We start from the raw sequence: 12,163 nt of genomic DNA on the forward strand, positions 1-12,163 counted from the left end.
TAAATACATCTAACTAAGGTTTTAATTACAGTATAAATTAGGGTTTTATATTATAGCCGTCGTAGGTTTCTACGTTAATTGGATGGGCCGGTTAGGATTGTGAGTTGGACTTAAATGAACCTAGGGTTTAGGAAAACTCTATAAGTATAAGGTAGACGTCTGTGTAGGGTTTTTTTAAACAAAGCACACGTTTTGTGGAAGTGGAGAAGGAAAAACGCAGTTTTTCACATTCTGCCTAGATTTCATCAAACATCCGATCCCGCTTCGTCCGTGGTCCGATCGAGCTGAATTTTGGAGGAGAGGTTCACGACTCAGTGATGCACAATCTGAATGGTGGAGATCAGAGTTTGACCTCGGGAACAGTGATTCGTACTCATGAACAGTAACTGGGTCGCACAGGATTTTTTCCATTCTGCCCAGATTTCATCAAACATCCGATCCTGCTTCGTCCGTAGTCCGATCGAGTTGAATTTTGGAGGAGAGGTTCACGACTCAGTGACGCACAATCTAAATCGTGGAGATCAGAGTTTGACCTCGGGAACAGTGATTCGTACTCGTGAACAGTAACTGGGTGGCACAGGTTTTTTTCCATTCTGCCCAGATTTCATCAAATATCCGATCCCGCTTCGTCCGTGGTCCGATCGAGCTGAAATTTGGAGGATAGGTTCATGACTCAGTGTCTCACAATCTGAATGGTGGAGATCAGATTTTGAGTTCGGGAATAGTGTTTCGTACCCGTGAACAGTAACCGGGTTTTGGAACTCGCCGGGATTTTTTAAGAAGACGGCGTTGAAACTTTGAATAAAAGTTTCTGAGGCAAGATTCTATCCTTACTCTTTCCCTTAGGCTTCATACTCTTTGCACTCTTAAATGATTTCAGGATTAATGAAGATTAAACCAAACTAAAATGATATCTGTTTTGCTATGAAACTGGTAGTTACAGTAGTATTATATGCTTGTTCAACCTAGACTAAGCATGTTTGTGGATGCATTGTGGTATCTGTGGTTCACGTTTTTCTTTACCACTACTAGTACAAATTATTGGAAGGATGGGTCTAGATGATAGCTATCTTAACTTCTGTAAGAGCAACTGTTGGAACTTAAATACTAGGAGAATTTGAGTTTAACACTAGATCGGTTTTGTGGAACACTATAATTTGAGCATGTCTACATACATACTGTGAATATTGTTTTGATGCTTACATTATCACAGTTAGTATCAACTGTGGAGGTTAGGATTTTGTGATACATACCCTACATATCTGTATGTCATTTGTAAGGTGTTAAATGAAAGTTTTAATTAATTCTGTCTTTATATCAGACTAAAGGGAACAACTTAAATTGGGCATGTATATGTTGTTGTTGTGACCCTGTTTATCAATGCTTATTTTATCACTGCTAACATTGAATGTTGGATGTTGGAATTTAGTTGATATATACTTGATTTATTGGTATTATTGACTACTGGAGGATTGGAAAGTAGGCACCGGTATGGGACAGTGGCATACTAAGGATGGGTTTGGTTTTTAAAACAATACCATTACTCACCTACTTGGAATAAGGATGGGATTAACTAAAAGTTAAGTCCCGTGGATTTGTATTGTCATGGCAACTACTTGTTGAGCGGCAATACCAGGGATTTTGGATGGATTTTATATATGTACTGTTATGGTGCCTCGGTATGAGCTTGAGCTTCAGGACCGATGACTAGGGAGCGTATATGCATCGGGATGTGTAGCTGGCTATGATGGTTGGAGGTGTACCCTGTTTAGGTATAGGTACATATGCCCACTTCATGTGCGTTTTAGCATGTTACCTCTATTCAGGTTGAGACCGGCCTGTAGTCCAGTAAGAGTCCTTTAGTGTGACTATATATATATTTACGGACTATTAGTTATTGTTGAATTGTTTAGGATGTACATGCGTATCGGGCCTCTGTTTGGATTGTAGTAGTATAGAACTTGCGCGTGGGCCTGACCCACTTCTATTTTTCAGGTACACGACAGTTCCAGGCTTAGACGTGTTCGTGCTGAGTAGAGGTCTCTATTCACTCTTCCGACGATGTAGTGCTCTCTCTATAGTTTTATTTCTGGACGTTTATTACAGTTGTTCTATCTTCCGTTTGGATGTTTAATAGGGGTCCACTAGAGATGGATTCCCAAGTTGTAAACTGATGGAGTTTTGGAGTTTGGGTTTGATGGATTTTAATAATTATAATATTTTGCGGATTCGATTTTTAGTTCCTTCCAGCTTTAATTTCATTTCTTAATTTATTTTGTATTCCGTGTTCATTATAAAATATTAATTGTTTGATATTCCCTCGGGTTTGGGCCTGGGCCTGATCAACCCGTGTCTCGGATCCGAGGGGTATCTCATTTGGTCCATGACTACCATCCAAATCCAACTCCCTTATATAAAAAAAACATAAAATAAAACATTTTTAATTTAACAACTAATTACACAAAATACACATCATCATATAAGCAAACAAATTACCATTTAAATACAAATTATTCAAATAAGCACACAATTTACATTTAAACACTTAATTAAATTAAACAAATAGCCAATTAATTAATTAATTAATTTAAAAATGCAACTAAAACAAATAAATAAATGACGAGACTCCTTTTAAAATTAGGGGTATTACAGTTGGTGTCAAAATTTCCAACCTTGATTTCCTCCTTCCATGGCCAGACTTCCTTTTTCTTTCCTTCTCTTCTCTTGGTCTTTCTGTAATGACCCAAAATTTGAAGATCCGAGTTTCCATCCGAGTCTTTTCCCAAACCCATTAACCTAAGGGCACTTTGGAAGATTTGAAAGGTTTTATTCGAAAGGTTTTGTGAAAACGGACGCTTTGGAATTGCCATGTGGCCTGGGGTTAACCAACCTAGAAGAGAGCACAAGACGGCTTGGACTTGTGTAGTTGAACTACCTAGGCCCCAAATGACGCTTGGGAGACACCCTAGGTCAGTGATAACTTCTCAATTCCCTTCGCGATTGATAAGTGCTTAAATGTTGCACATTTCAGCACCTAAGCTAAGGTATTTCAGTCTTTGCATCTATCTTAATTTTATATTTTAGTCCTAATTTATGTTTATGTGTATTTCAGGGCAATAAAGTTAAAATGAGCTAAGAACGGTCCAATTAAGCCTTTTTGGAGTTAAGCAAAGATTTTCAGATAATGGCACAAAGCGGTCAATTTCGAGCCTTTGATGATGTTCCCAAAGATGGAGAAGCAAACCAAATAGCCCGGGGCAAAAATAGAGCTGAATAAGGCTTAAAGGAAATTTTCAACTCTGGGGGGATCGATCCCCAGGGTGGGGGATCGATCCCCCAGGACTTAGCAACATAACAGTTTTTATTTAATTTTTGGGCTCATTTTGGGAACTGTTGGGCTTTAATGAGATTGTTACTTAAGGCCCAGTGAACCATTAGATTAGGGTTAGTTTTAGTTTTTATTTAGGTAAAGATTATTAGAGAAAAAAAAAAAAGTTTTATTATTTTTTTTTATTTCTGTATCGTAGTATCGTATTTTCTCTCTGGAAAAACACGCGAAGAAAGGGAAAAAGAAGAACAGGCTAGGGTTTGGAAGAAAAGTTCAGAGAAGATGAAGCAGATGATGGGGATTGTCCTATCTTCGACTCCATCAACCATGAGTGGCTGATTCTTCTACTTAGGGTTGGATAAACCCTAAGCATGTAACCTATTCTCTCTCTCTTTTCATACTTTTTGGGGATTAATTTATGTAATTAGTGTATAGTCTTGAATATTATGAATTAAATTCTTCCAATTGATTATCTGTATTAATCTCATATTGTCTTATGTGCGGTTGATTGATAAACAAATTTTACACACGAATTCTTTGTTAATTGATTCTTGTGATGGCTATGCATGGTATTGCTTAGTTGTAATTGTGTTTCAAATTGATGAAAAATGCTTACATTTGATGGATGGTACTACATGTTTAGGTTAATTTGTTGTTTAATTAGTTTTAAATTCATGTTTAATTAGTTTAATTTAAGTTTAATTAATTTAATTGCAATTCAATTATTAGGTAAGTAGACCATCCATACTTATGTTTGAATTCCATACTTTTTGTCACAATTGCATTATCTTCTAGATTAATGTGTGTTAAATTTGTAACTTGGATTGATAAATCATGCTTTGAATGGGTGAATTGCACTACACTTAGTTTAATTGTCATTAGGTAGTTGATTCATGCTTGAAATTGATGGTTTACACTTTTCATTGCTCTTGTTAGCCACATATAGATTACATAGTATTATTTCCCCAATTAGTTGAAAGTGAGTGAGTTAGGGAATGTGCTTAGTGGTGAATCCTACACCCTAAGTCTCTTTCCAATCTCTTAAACTCTATTTCTTTATTGCAATCATTTAGTTTAAAATTAGTTTTAATCACAAACAAAACCCTTTTGGCAATCACAGAAGCACTAAAGTATAATTCAATTCTGGAAAACCTATAATTGTTTAGATCTCTTGGGACGATCCCTGCTCACTTCATACTCCATAGTATAAGTGTTTAGTGGTTTTATAAATTTTAAAATATGGTGCCCACTTGACATTATTTCTAAACCTAAAGTGTTGTGCATTATTTTGTGCACACGCTCGGTCGCACCATAGTTTTGGCGCCGTTGCCGGGGATCTAACGGTTTTGAAGAATTGAATTAAACATTAGTTCTTTGTTGATTATCTACTTTTAAGTCATTTTAATTTTTAATTTTTTTTATTATTTGATTTGTCAATTAGGTACTTGAAGCAAAGTGGAGCAAACGCTGGACTTAGAAGCAATTAAAAAAAAAAAATTTGAAGTTGCTTAAGGACCATCTGTAAGTTCTCTTTAATTTTAGTACTTTAATTGTATACCAATTTGCATGCTTTGGACAGCCCAAGTGGAGGCTTAAATTGAATTGTTTTATTTTTAAGTCCAAGCATACCTTCTTGTAGAAGGCATCGGCCCGTGTGGAGGCATTTATTTGTTTTAAGTGCATTGATATTATTGAGGAGTTTGGGAACATCGTATGTGGAGGTTGAAATTTTGAAATGTTGGTGTGTTGACTTGTTCTAGTGCATGCATGGTCGTAGATCACTTAATCGTCCTCTTGCTCCTGTAAATCAAAATCTCGAAATTTTTCTTCGGCGTTTAAGAAGTAGTACTAGGGATAGTCATCTTAATCTTTTAAATTTTGATCTTCCATCACCTTTAATGGAAGATCCAATTGAAGATCCCGTTGTAGATCTTGGTCATGTGGATCATAATGGTGTGCACCACCCACCACAAGTTCATATTGTGGATCCTCAAGGTGTGCATCCACCCTTGGGAATGCCACAACCAGTTAATCATGCGGTGCAACAACCTAATCTAGGGATGCCAAGGCCAAATATTGTTCCCCCAATTGGTGAGCAACAACAACAATATGTTCAAATGGTATACCCTCAACAAGGTCAAATGGCATATCATCAATAAGGTCAAATGCCATATCCTCCTCTCAATCCTCTCAATCCTCCAATGGTCCTTAGGGATCGTTACACTCCAAATCAATATAATGCACCTACTTGCATTCAATTGCCAAATTTTCGTGCTCATCATTATGAGATTAAGGCTTCCACCATTAACATGTGCCCCCTTTTCTATGGGTTGAGCAATGAAGAGCCTTATAAACATTTAGATGAGTTCTTGGAAGTTTGTTCCACCGTGAAAATCACGGATGTTCCGGAAGAAGTCCTAAAAATGAAGCTTTTCCCTTTCACTCTTGGGATAAAGCTAAATATTGGTTCAACAACTTGCGGCCAAATACAATCACCTCTTGGGCACAATTGCAACAAGAGTTCTTAAAAAAGTATTACCCCGCAAGTCGAACTGATGCCATGAGAACTTCCATTCGTGAATTTAAACAACAAGAAGGAGAACCCCTTCATGAAGCATGGGAACGTTTGAATGACTTGCTACGGAAGTGTCCACATCATGACATTCCTAAGTGGCAATTAGTTCAATGTTTCTTTTCAAGTTTATCCGATGCCAATAAGGGCATTGTTGATGCTTCTTGTGGCGGAAGCTACATTGAAAGAAATGAAGATGAAATTTGGCAACTTTTCGAAAAAATGAGTGAAAACTCAATGCATAGATCTTCATCTTCTAGGGGTAGTCACCTAGCACATATGGGAGGAAAGAAAGCTATAAATCAAATAGACTCTTCCATGGAAATTGCCGCTGAGGTCAAAAATCTTACTCAAAGGTTTGATACATTCCTTTTGAATCAAGGTCCGGCAACTCAATCATATCCTCACCATCCCAATGAAATGTGCATGACTTGTTCTAGTTACACTCACCATACTTCAAATTGCCCTCTTGGACAAATTATACCAAGTGAGTCTCAAGAACAAGCAAATGCTGCTTTCATTCATCAAGGGAACAACCCTTATTCCAATACTTACAATCCGGGGTGGAAAAATCATCCAAACTTTGCATGGAGAAATCAAGGAGACGGTGCAAACCCTCCTCAAAATCAAGGTTACCAAGCAAAGTATGTTCCCCCACATCTCTAAAATCAAAATCAGAATTCTCAAGGTTACCGTCCTTCATTCTATCCTCAGAATGTGAATCAATACTCTCAACCTCAAGCATCAAATCCTCAGTCCTACTCTCATCCTCAAGCATCAAATTCTCAATCTTACTCTAATCCAAATCAAGCGCCTCCTAAAAGTTCAGCTTTTGAGGACAAAGTCTTGCAGGCTTTAGGTAATCTTCAAAAAGATAATCAACTGTTTCATTCTCACTCTCAATCAATTGCAAAGCTTGAAGCTCAAATTGGGCAATTAGCTAATTCTTTAAATATGAGAGAGAAAGGTAAGTTGCCTAGTCAAACTGAGACCAATCCTAAAGGGCAATTTATGGCGCAAGCAAGTCCTTCATCAGAATTTTCTGGAAATGAGCAAGTTCAAGCAATTACTACCTTGAGGAGTGGTAGGAAAGTGGATAATAAGGTAGAGGTACCTAAGGAGGATAATGAATTGGCACAACCAAGTGGTTGCATCCATCCCATTCCAAATTCTATTCCAATTTCCTTGGATGCTAGTGGTTCCAAAAAGGACATTCCATTATCTTCATCATCATCTCCCCAATTAGAGAAGCCTTATGAGCCAAAAGCTCCATTTCCTCAAGCTTTGAGAGAAACTTCATCATTTGGGAGACAAGAAGGAAAAATTCATGATATGATGGAAGTGTTTAAACAAGTGAAAATCAATCTTCCTCTTCTAGATGCAATTAGGCAAATTCCACCATATGCAAAGTTCTTGAAGGACTTGTGCACACAAAAAAGGAAGAGCAAGGGAAGGGACCTTAAGAAAGTGCTTTTAACAGAACAAGTGAGTTCCATCATTCTTTCTAACACTCCTCCTAAGTTCAAGGATCCGGGTGCTCCGACTATTTCTTGTGTTATTGGAAACCAAGAGGTTCGTAGAGCTCTCCTTGATTTAGGTGCAAGTATCAATCTCATTCCATACTCTGTTTACTTGCAATTAGGATTAGGGGACTTGAAGCCAACATCGGTAGTAATCCAACTAGCCGATAGATCAATTAAGAAACCAAGGGGGATTGTTGAGGATATTCTAATTAAGGTTGATAAATTTTATTTCCCGGTTGATTTTGTGGTACTAGTTACTGAGCCAGTCCCTAATCTCACCAATCACATTCCAGTCATCCTAGGAAGGCCATTCCTTGCCACTGCCAATGCCACCATTAATTGTAGATCCGGCATTATGGACATCTCTTTTGGCAACATGATGGTTAAGCTTAATGTATTCAATGCAAGTCAACATCCCACAGATGAAGACGAGTGTTTCCTAGTAGATGTCTTGGATGAAACCATAGAGGAGACTCTTCCCTCTATTTTATCTAAGGACCCTCTTGAGGCGTGCCTTTGCGAAATGTTTGAAAGTTGTGGTTTTGACACAGAAGGATCCATAAGTGAGGTGAATGCTTTAATGGACTCTGTGGCCGCTTTGGATTACCCACCTTGGAAAAGCAAGAAAGAACCTCTTCCTTCACTCTCTAGTACTCCACCAGTTCCATCTCTCATCTCTCCTCCTATTCTGGAGCTTAAGCCCCTTCCATCAAATCTGAAATACGCCTTCTTAGGCCCAAAAGAGACTCTTCCGGTCATCATTGCTTCCAATCTTGAAAATGACCAAGAGAATGATCTTTTGGAAGTGCTTAAAGCGAACAAAGAAGCCATTGGATGGAGTGTGGCTGACTTAAAAGGCATTAACCCTTCTATTTGTATGCATCGCATACACATGGAAGAGGATGAAAAGCCATTTAGGGATGCTCAAAGGAGATTGAACCCAAATATGAAGGAAGTGGTCATGAAGGAGGTTGTGAAACTTCTAGATGCGGGAATCATTTATCCTATCTCTGATTCCAAGTGGGTTAGTCCAACTCAAGTGGTTCCTAAAAAGTCGGGAATCACAGTTGTTGAAAATGCTAAGGGTGATCTTATTTCGAAACGCACCGCCACTTCATGGCGTGTTTGTATAGATTACCGAAAGCTGAATTCTGCCACTAGGAAGGACCATTTTCCATTGCCTTTCATTGACCAAATCTTGGAAAGATTGGCTGGGCAACAATACTATTGCTTCCTAGATGGTTACTCGGGGTACAATCAAGTGGCCTTAGATCCATTGGATCAAGAAAAGACCACATTCACATGTCCTTTCGGTACATTTGCTTATCGACGGATGCCTTTCGGATTGTGCAATGCTCCTGCCACTTTCCAAAGGTGTATGATGTCAATTTTTTCGGACATGGTGGAGAAGTATTTAGAAGTCTTCATGGATGATTTCTCGGTTTTTGGGTCCTCATTTGATTCGTGTCTCCAAAATCTCAAAAAAGTGCTTCAAAGATGTCGTGAGACTAATCTTGTGTTAAGTTGGGAAAAGAGCCATTTCATGGTTCAAGAAGGAATCGTGCTTGGACATGTCATCTCTAAAAGAGGAATAGAAGTAGATAGAGCGAAAGTTGAGCTAATTTCTGAATTGTCTCCACCTACTACTGTGAGAGAAATCCGCTCCTTTCTAGGACATGCCGGTTTTTATCGCCGATTCATCAAAGACTTTAGCAAAATTGCTAGACCCTTGTGTAACCTTCTTGCCAAGGAGACTCCATTTGTCTTTGATGAAGCATGCTTAAATGCTTTTCATCAACTTCGCACTCTTCTATCATCCGCTCCTATCATGCAACCTCCAAATTGGTCCTTACCATTTGAGATTATGTGTGATGCTTCCGACTTCGCAATGGGTGCTGTTTTGGGGCAAAGGGTAGGTAAACTACCATATGCTATATACTATGCGAGTAAGGCTTTCTCAGGTGCCCAATTGAACTATTCTACCACCGAGAAAGAGTTACTTGCCGTAGTATATGCCCTTGATAAATTTCGGTCATATCTCTTAGGATCCAAGGTAATTGTGTTTTCCGACCATGCCGCTCTTAGGCATCTTTTAATGAAAAAGGAAACCAAACCTCGCTTGATAAGATGGATTCTACTTCTTCAAGAATTTGACTTTGAAATCAAGGATAAAAAGGGCTCCGACAATGTCGTTGCCGATCATCTGTCTAGATTAATGGTTGAATCTTCTCCAAATCTTGAAATTCATGAATCATTTCCGGATGAACAACTCTTTCAAATCTCAAATGGGACGTTGCCTTGGTTCGCCGACATTGTTAACTATCTTGCAACCAGCAAACTTCCCATTAATTGGTCAAAACAAGAAAATGACCGATTCTTTGCTAACATCCGGAAATACTATTGGGAAGATCCCATTCTGTTTCGTTATTGCCCGGATCAAATCATCAAGAGATGTGTGCCGGAAAGTGAAGTTCCGAGCGTCCTTGCGTTTTGTCACACACTTGCTTGTGGTGGGCATTTTAGTGGAAAAAAGACCGCGTTGAAGGTTCTTCAAAGTGGGCTCTTCTGGCCCACTATCCACCGAGATGCCTATAACTTTTGTAAGGTGTGTGTTCGGTGTCAAAAGTTGGGATCAATGTCAAAGAGAGACATGATGCCCTTAACTTCAATCTTTGTAGTTGAAATCTTCGATGTATGGGGCATAGACTTTATGGGACCATTCCCAATGTCTTATGGCTTTCAATATATCCTCGTTGCCGTTGATTATGTTTCAAAGTGGGTTGAGGCTTGTGCTACCAAAACGAATGACCACTCCGTGGTAATTGCATTCGTTAAATCAAATATCTTTGCTCGTTTTGGTATGCCAAGGGCTATGATAAGTGATGGAGGAAAACATTTCTGTAATCAATTCTTGAAGCAACTTTTCTTGAAATACTCCGTCACACATAAAGTGGCAACTCCCTACCATCCCCAGATAAGTGGGCAAGTCGAGGTGTCAAATAGGGAAATCAAGCATATTCTTGAGAAAACTGTCAATCCGACCCGAAAAGATTGGTCAAGAAAATTGAACGATGCTTTGTGGGCTTACCGGACAGCTTACAAGACTCCAATAGGTATGTCTCCATATAGACTTGTTTATGGGAAGCCTTGTCATCTTCCGGTTGAGCTAGAACACAAAGCACTTTGGGCAATAAAAAGGCTCAACTTTGATCTTGATAAGGCTGGAAAAGACCGTTTACTCCAACTCAATGAGCTAGAGGAATTGAGAAATGATGCCTATGATAGTTCAAAAATTTACAAGGCAAGGACAAAAGCATTTCATGATAAACATATTGTGAAAAAGTCCTTTGAAGCCGGTCAAAAGGCTTGGTTATTCAACTCTAGGCTCAAATTTTTCCCTGGAAAGCTTCGAACCAAATGGGAAGGCCCTTATCAAATTATCTCCGTCTCACCTCATGGGGCTGTTGAACTTAAAAATCTAAAAGATGAAGGGACTTTCAAAGTTAATGGTCAAAGGCTTAAACCATATATTGATGGACAAAATTTTCAAAGAAATGTGGAATCTGCCCTCTTGGTAGATCCCATTTATTTTGAAGATTGAGAATATCTCACGTCTTTCTAGCGACGTTAAACACTAGTTGTATCGAGTTTCTCCTTCGTTGCATTTTAATTTTCATTTTATTATTATTTTATTTCTATTTTTCCTTTTGTACATTTATGCATTTTTAAATATAAAAAAAAAAAAATTGTAAATGAGTAATGTAGGTTGGTGTTTGATTTTTTATCTATTTTTTTATTATTATTTTTATTATTTTTGTATATATTTCATGTTAATTTTGATTTATTCAAAAACATAAAAAAAAAAATTTTTAAAAAGTATTAATTAGTATAGGTTGATAAGTGATTTTATTTTAATTTTATTTATTATTAATTTTATTTTTATTTTTATTTTATTTTTTATCTATTTTTCATTTTAGTGTATATATTCTTTTTAGTTTAGTTTTTTTTTGTTTTGTTTATTTTTATTATTATTATTATTATTATTTTTTAAAAAAAAAAATTGAAAAATTGAAAAAAAAAAGAAAAAAAGAAAGATCGATCCCAAAACGGGTAGGAGATCGATCCCATTTTATTGGCAGAGAGCAACAAAAAAATAGGCCAAGTGGATTGATCCCCCGTCCAAAGGGATCGATCCCATTTTACTTATGTTTCTCCCTTCTTATTAAACAGTGAAGGGGACATTTTTTGCCTAAAATTGTCGATCCCCCATCAAAGCAGATCGATCGCACCTTGGCCCTCGAAACCACGAATACATTCCTCTCTGTTGCTTGAAATTCTGCTTCTTCCCCCAAAAATCTCTAAACCCAATTTCATTGTCCAACCCTCGTGATCTCTTCTCCTCTTCCACGGTGTTGCGGCTATTAAAAACGGCGCCATGGTTCTGAGTTCTTCTCCGCCGACGGTTTGAGTTCGCCGCTGGCTTCGCCTTTTATTTTCCGACGCGGCTGTTCCTTCCGGCGATTCAGATCGCGGCTGCGTCTTCTAACAGCGATCACGGCCGGTTCGTCCTCCGGCGTCGCGGTTGGGTCGTTCTCCAGCGATCTCGGATAGGACGCTGTTCTGCGTTGCCTCTTTCGTTGTTCTACAAGTGCCGCGCCTGGGTCATATTCCGGCGTTGAGTTTGGGTCGCCGTTCTCCAGCGATCGCATCAAGGTCGCTGTTTTTCTCCGGCGATTTCGG

At 38.3% G+C, this 12,163-nt stretch overlaps 1 non-coding gene across 1 annotated transcript; it reads right to left on the reverse strand.

The window, feature by feature from the left end:
• Window positions 1–5,885: 5,885 nt before the first annotated feature.
• LOC132283081 (small nucleolar RNA R71) lies at window positions 5,886–5,992 on the reverse strand. The gene has a single exon (XR_009471939.1). It is a non-coding gene; the product is annotated as a small nucleolar RNA R71 (small nucleolar RNA).
• Window positions 5,993–12,163: the final 6,171 nt, after the last annotated feature.

Source organism: Cornus florida, unplaced genomic scaffold (assembly GCF_030987335.1).
Source record: "Cornus florida cultivar Cherokee Brave unplaced genomic scaffold, ASM3098733v1 CherokeeBrave_3.0.0_Hap2_Chr01, whole genome shotgun sequence".
Taxonomy (NCBI): domain Eukaryota; kingdom Viridiplantae; phylum Streptophyta; class Magnoliopsida; order Cornales; family Cornaceae; genus Cornus; species Cornus florida.